The sequence below is a fragment of the Amblyomma americanum genome, chromosome 3 (assembly GCF_052857255.1).
Source record: "Amblyomma americanum isolate KBUSLIRL-KWMA chromosome 3, ASM5285725v1, whole genome shotgun sequence".
NCBI lineage: Eukaryota > Metazoa > Arthropoda > Arachnida > Ixodida > Ixodidae > Amblyomma > Amblyomma americanum.
The window spans coordinates 126,227,711-126,234,268 of record NC_135499.1 but is presented as its reverse complement, the minus strand read 5'-3'; positions in this window follow the sequence as shown (position 1 = coordinate 126,234,268).

Here is a 6,558-nt window from a genome sequence, read left to right as displayed (position 1 = left end):
AAATCTCAGATTGGTCGGTAGATGGTACGAGCCAGCCTCTTCGGGCAGTGCCCTTAACCCAGGACTCCGCCGGATGTCACTGTCTTTGTCCGCCGCGCCCGCTCAACCAGCCTCTGCTGGTCTTGCGGATGTGACCCTAGCCAGTGAAACTTCACAAGGGGAGAGAGTGGAATTGGGGATGGGTGCTTGGTGTCGTAGAGTATCAGGAAATTACATACGAAGTGCAAAAAGTGCGTTTAGGGCTGCTGCATGCCATGTAGCATCCACGGTATTGGGTGGGGAAGAGGAGGTTTGTGTTGTCGAGGTTTGGAATAGTATGTGTCTGAAGCTGGAACCATGCTGGAGCCCACTTGTTGAAGAATTTGTGAGTGAGTATGTGGGGGGGTGGGGGGTGGTAATGAAATGGTCCTCTCGGGTGTCTGTAGTTTTCGGGTACGAGTGTGTACGTAAGTGGTTCTGTGGGGTGGTGGTGTCGATACATTTCCCTCTTGTGTGTCTATAAATTACCGACCTGATGCCGCGGCCTCTCCCCCTTGTGCCCGACTGGTCAGGTCTCGAGCGAGCAAGTGGGTGTGCTCGTTGCCGTGAAGGGAAGCGTGTCGTGGGGTACAGATTTCTACGTAGAACCCGACTGCCACAATCCCGCGCTTTTACTGAGTCAAGATTTGAAGTTTTAATACTGTCACACATCTTGCGGCGTTAAAACGAGCTGCTGAGCGCTGAGGAAAACGCCAGTAGAGTAGAGAAACGATAGTTATAGCACATCAAATACAGCCGGTTGCACAGTTTACATGTGATGCCATCGTATGTCAGTTAACCTCCGCGAAGTCAACACAGGGGTAAGCCAGCTTTGGGACAGGAGCTCCTCGATAATTATGATCAAACGGCGCTCTGTGACACTGCGTGCACTTATTGTAAAAAGACAAGCGGCACCTTCAGCTCTCATGGTCACATCAGCCGGAGCAGGCAAAAAAAAAACAGGGAATTTTTTAGGCTAAAGTTTACTCGGCTTGTGAAGATTGATAATGAATGTGGAATAAAAACAGAAAACAGGAGGAATGATTGAAAAACGAGCGGCGGAAGTTTCTTGTCGAAAGAAGAGCGGCTTCGCTGCAACACGGCGGATACACCGACGTGCAGGCGCAGGCTTTCATCTGGAGCACTTCAGCCTCCTTGTTGAAGCAACGATTATATGGTTATATAACGCTGACACACCGGCGTTGTAATGCAATCAAAATTGGGTATCTGTAGCAGACGTTGCCACCAACCAGAAAGAATACGCGTGATTAGCACAAGTGATTATTGTCTGTTTCCGTAAAATACGCAAAGTCGGGACAATGTGCGACAAAATTACATTATAAACGAGAAAGTTGCAGACTCTAAGACACTTATTTATAATTTTGCTGACATATAGGGGCCCTATCGATGCGAAATCGTTATATGGCTCATCGACAACGAGACCCGGAGTCTTCAACAGCAAAAGTGGCGGAGAAAAATCCCAGGTGACGTTACCGTGGCGTCAAAGAAAAAGAACATTTCCGCCGAAGGTGCGAGGAATTGAACATATGGAGGGCTTCCAGATTGCGAGATACGCGCGAAACCCATATGCCACGAAGCTTCGTTCCTTCTTGGGGGGAACAAAGGTGAACCCAGTGTATGCGTTGCCTTGCGACTGTACGCTAATGTGTTGGTGTCTTATTAGCAGAGAAAAAAAAATTTAAAATAAAAAAGAAAGTTGAAATAAAAATAAAACAATGCTTTAGCATTCAGATCAATTAAGTAGTCTTAAATGCTATCCATGATTTTTTTCTTACGTGGCATGCAGTGTTGTATTGCAAAGAAGAATAGCATGTGTTCAGCTCGGGCAACGCTTCGTGTTTGACTGCGCTCTCTGGATATTTCAAAGTTCACACTGTCATGAAAAGCCACACCGCAGGCGTGAGCATTCCGCTGCACACTTGTGTATGCACTGCTTCACACGCAACGTGCGAGCAATGCGCGGCCCAGCCGGCGCATTACTGGCGCTTGAGGACCCTCCAGCGGGCTGCTGAAGTAAGGGCTAGTTAAGAGAGTAATATTTTTGTTTCATTGCATACATGTGGCATTTTCAGCTATGGGCAGATCGTTAATTTTTTTTCTGCCATTAAATAACGCTAGCACACATGAAAAAAATGTGATAAATTGATTTTTATGACCATGCAGTCTTGAAGCACGAGATGACCAGCTCAACGTTATGCACAACATGATTAACCTCATTTGCTAGCTTACATTGTAGAAATCAATTACTACAATACGAATGGCGCTGAATTTGTCTGAAACAAAACAATACCCACCAGGCGTAAGACACTGTTAGAAAAGGCAGCCAGTTTGCAACGTACACAATTTTTCAAATGTTTCATGAAAATAACACGGAGCAGCCTTAAAAGCTCGAACTTTTCTTGTGCGTTCCGTGCAGAGAGCATGAGAGCTTCTTCGAAATGTACGCGAACGTAGGAGCGGCATTCGCTAACATACTTATGAAGTACCACCCAAGTCTCTCTAGCTAAGATGTGTGAAGAGCTTGAGCGCCGAAAGGTGTTTTTAGTAGTATTGCCGCGGCTGAACATAGCATCCAAAAGCGTTAACAGAATTGCAAGGTTCGGGGTATAACAAAGGCCCCATTGCTGAAAAATACATGAGTAGTCCCGAAAGAAAAGCTCAGGAACTGAAGCGATTCTAACTACACCATAGAGATAGAGAAAAAGAAACCTTTAACTGTCCCCGCTCAATTAGTGCAATGTATCGCGCCGTGTAGGAAGGAGAGACTGAGCAGAAATACCCCGCATGCGCGACTTGTAAGTGACACGTGCTAAGATACCGAAACAGAGTGAAGAAGCGGTAATGGTTCGCTAGTGCTGCAGCTGAACCTGCTAGTTTACTATTAAGCGGGTTTATCCAAGGCCCGATGGCGCTTCTTCTAGCAATGCAGCAAATATATTCAAGCGCTATAATTTACCTAGTGATACTACTTTCGATTGCCCTACCACCTTCGCCTGTGGTATAAAGCGGAACGCAGCCACAGTCATGGCAGGGAAGTGAAAGTGTCCGTGACTATTTCCTTATTGTATTCGTGCAGTAAATTTGCTCCAAGGAAAATACGGACATACCAGAGGACACTGATGAAAAAAGTGTTTCGCCTATGGTGGCAGAGAATTCTAATATCCTGTAACGGTGAAGTTTATAAATTGGTCTACAAAATGCGATTATTTCCTAATTGAATTCAGTTACCGTTCGTGAGGTTCCTAGTTAGTCGCGAAGATGCAAATGAAGGTCTGGTAATGAATGGCTTGTTGGGGTCTATTCCATCGTTTTACAGACAGCCATATTATGGAAACACAGAACATTAAGCGTTAAGACGGCATGCAAATTATTCTGGAGGTATTCGGGAGAGTCATTTGTCCGGTAGCCGCCTGAACTTGGCTGATGGTAATACTGATGCTGATTGCACCACAAATTGTGCCACTCGGCCAAAGATCGCATTGAAAGGGCAAGCTTGAGTGATAAATATAATGATAGTAACGGCTTCCGTGAGGAGAATTCTATTAAGAAGCGCTTTTTATTTTGTTATAATGCCTGGCGCTCTTTTATATGCACCTTTCTCTAAATCTTTTTCCAATGCGAGTAAAAGTTGAGTTTCACGTCGAAGAGTAGCTGCATAGCCAGTATATGTCATGGCTTATAGGAAGAGATTTTTGCATATGCGGTTGAACTTTGAAAACGGTACCTCGCCATCACCCGCCGTGCTCGTACGAGAGGATGGCGGCCTTTTGCGCATATGCTATTTTGTGAACGTTCTTCGCCTTCACCAATTGGATTCGAAATAGTGGCAAAGAGGGTCCTTTGGGTAGTTGGACTTCACCCCACGGAGTAAGGTAGACAGGAGCGCCTATCTCTGCAGCGGCATTCGGCAGGCAATATTTTGCTACACGAATGCAGCGCGCGTCCAACACTGAGTGTTGCGCTGTATACTCTTCTTCCACTCCCTTTCGCTCGGAGATGCGGCTTTGTGCACGGCTTCTTCCTTTCGCTGTCCTCCTTGCAAAGACAAATGGAGGGCGCTTAAGCTTCTCCTTTAAAAGTGGAACGCGACAGCGTGTTGCAGCGCTGCCAGGGAGCCCACGGAACGCCATCGCCTTGCCCGTTGGACATATCGGTCGGAGTCTCTACGAGGCCTCTGAAAACAACACAAACGGTGCTCCACATTACCATTGGTAGACGGCTTCGGTTTCACTGGTTCGATTCCCGGCCTAGACCGCGGATTATTTATTCATTGAGTGTACGTGCCCTCTGACTTTTACGCAGTCCCCAAATATTTCCGACGCGCGGTGCCGACTACAACTACTACTACTACGACGCCGACAGGTTTTCGACCGAACGAGCTGTATACATTCCGGGAAAGTGACCGGCTAGGAAAACGCAAGCGATGTTCCCCAAAATTTTATAAAACTATTTTTCTTTTCACGCACCATAATCAACCCATAGGCGAGCTAAAGGAGGCGTATTACACTGCAAAATCAATCGACACGTGCATTAGCACCCCTTCAGTCACCATAACAAGCCATGAAATAGCCTTCCTTATTGACACGATTTTGTCTCGCGTATGTCTTCTTTCGTGCCGAAGTTCACTGCATTGCTTTAGATCTCTTGTTGATCCGCGTGTAATCTGTTCCTGATTAAGATTCCTGGTGCGGCGTCATGGACCCTTTGTCTCTTGCTTACTTGCTTTTTCGCCTTTTTGTGCACATATTGCTGTTTATTGCCAATAAACGTTCAGTTGCGAGTGAGCGCTTGTGTCGTGTTGTCGTCTTCTTCCTTTCGCCTTCGTCCTTTTTGCTCTCGTTAACCATGAAAACGTACCAACTAGCCCAACTTCTTACCTTAAGAGCTTCATACGCTGTCGCGTAAAATAGCCACACCAACGCGTCACATGTCGACACTACCGCGAAACGAAATGCTGCGGCGACTAGCGGAGCAGCAGCCATGACCATTGCCTGTGCAGCGCCACGAAGCAGAGAGCCGCGGCGCTTCCCACAGCGCATGCGCGCTGTCTCAGAATGCGTGCGGCATCGCGCACCGCGCATACCGCGGAACCGCCGGAGCGGCATTGCGGCGGGAGCAGACAAGGAGCGGGTTCACAGTCACCCTATCCGTCATGGAAGGAATGAATAGAAGGGCGTCCCCTTTGAAACCGGGCGGTGGCAGTCGCCACCATTGCTCTGTTTTTTTTCCCTTCATTTTTCTTGATACTTCTTTAACGGTGCTCTAAATAAGTCTATATACTCGGCATTTTCTTTTAATGCATTTTTAATGCTAAAAGTTATAATATTATATCGCCTCTCCCCTTTTGAGCCAGCAGTCTTCCAATCACTTTTGCTAACTTCCACCCTCCCTTCCAAATGTGCCTTTTATACCCCTGTCACACGGGCACTTGTAAGGCCTTAGAAATGAAGGTCCTTCGCCCCAAAGGCGCGTGACGCGCATCTACACGGCAAAGCGTCGAGACCTCTGCGATAAAGGCCCGTAGCAGTAAAGGCGGCCATCAGCGGCCTTAAAGTTGCTTAAAGGAGCAACCCAGACGGCAGCGCCAGCTAGCGAGCTCAAAGAATAAAAAATTGACGCAATTTTAATTTTGAAACTGTAAAAAATATCTAATTTATCTTATTTAATGGTTAATTTTGCGTTACAGTGCATTTAACCGTGGAGGAGGCTATGACTAAAGACATCCACACTGCTAAGAAAGGACTTGAACGCTTTTCAGCAGCCGCATCGACACACACGTGCTTGCGCATCTCGCTTTGCTGTTTTTTCTGCGTTTGCTCTTTGTTGTGTGCGTGTTTTGAGTTTGCTTGTGTGCACAAAGACACAAGCAACAAAGCACGCTTCTCGCACACAACGAGGAGCCGAACGGAAAAGTGCGTTTACCGTAGTCGGACCGAGAACGACGAAAAAAAAAAAGAAACTTTGTTTCAAAATATCCGTTTCTCACCGTCAGAACGCACGTTTATTATCGTGATAGCTACTTTTTCGAACATAAACGAAAGCACTCTTAGCTGAAGTGCTACCGTCTGCTTTAATTTCATAATGTTACTAGCGCCGCTTCACACACAGCGGTGACTTTTGGCATTCACGGAGGCTGCGTTCTAGCTCATTTGGATTTGCCGTGCAGCAGCGTCGCTGCTCCTTTTCGGTTTTGCTCCTTTAGTGCAATAAAACAACTTTACGGCAAAGGCCGAGAACAAGTCCTGTGTGACAGGGGTATTAGCCCTTAAAGTAGGCTGGTAATCGCAACAGAGCACACAATTTCAGTGGTCATCACACGAAACAGGTACTTTGAGGCTACATATGCGTTTTTCAGTTTAGCCCATGAAATATAAACTCGGAGGCGACTCGACACCTCATCGATGCCGCTTCCGTCGCCGCCTTTTATGGTCGCTCTCAAGTATCGTTTTCATGTGGCGGCCAAGCCTGCGCAGAATGATTAGAGTCGCCGCTACCTTTGTAGACTTCGACCCCTCGTAT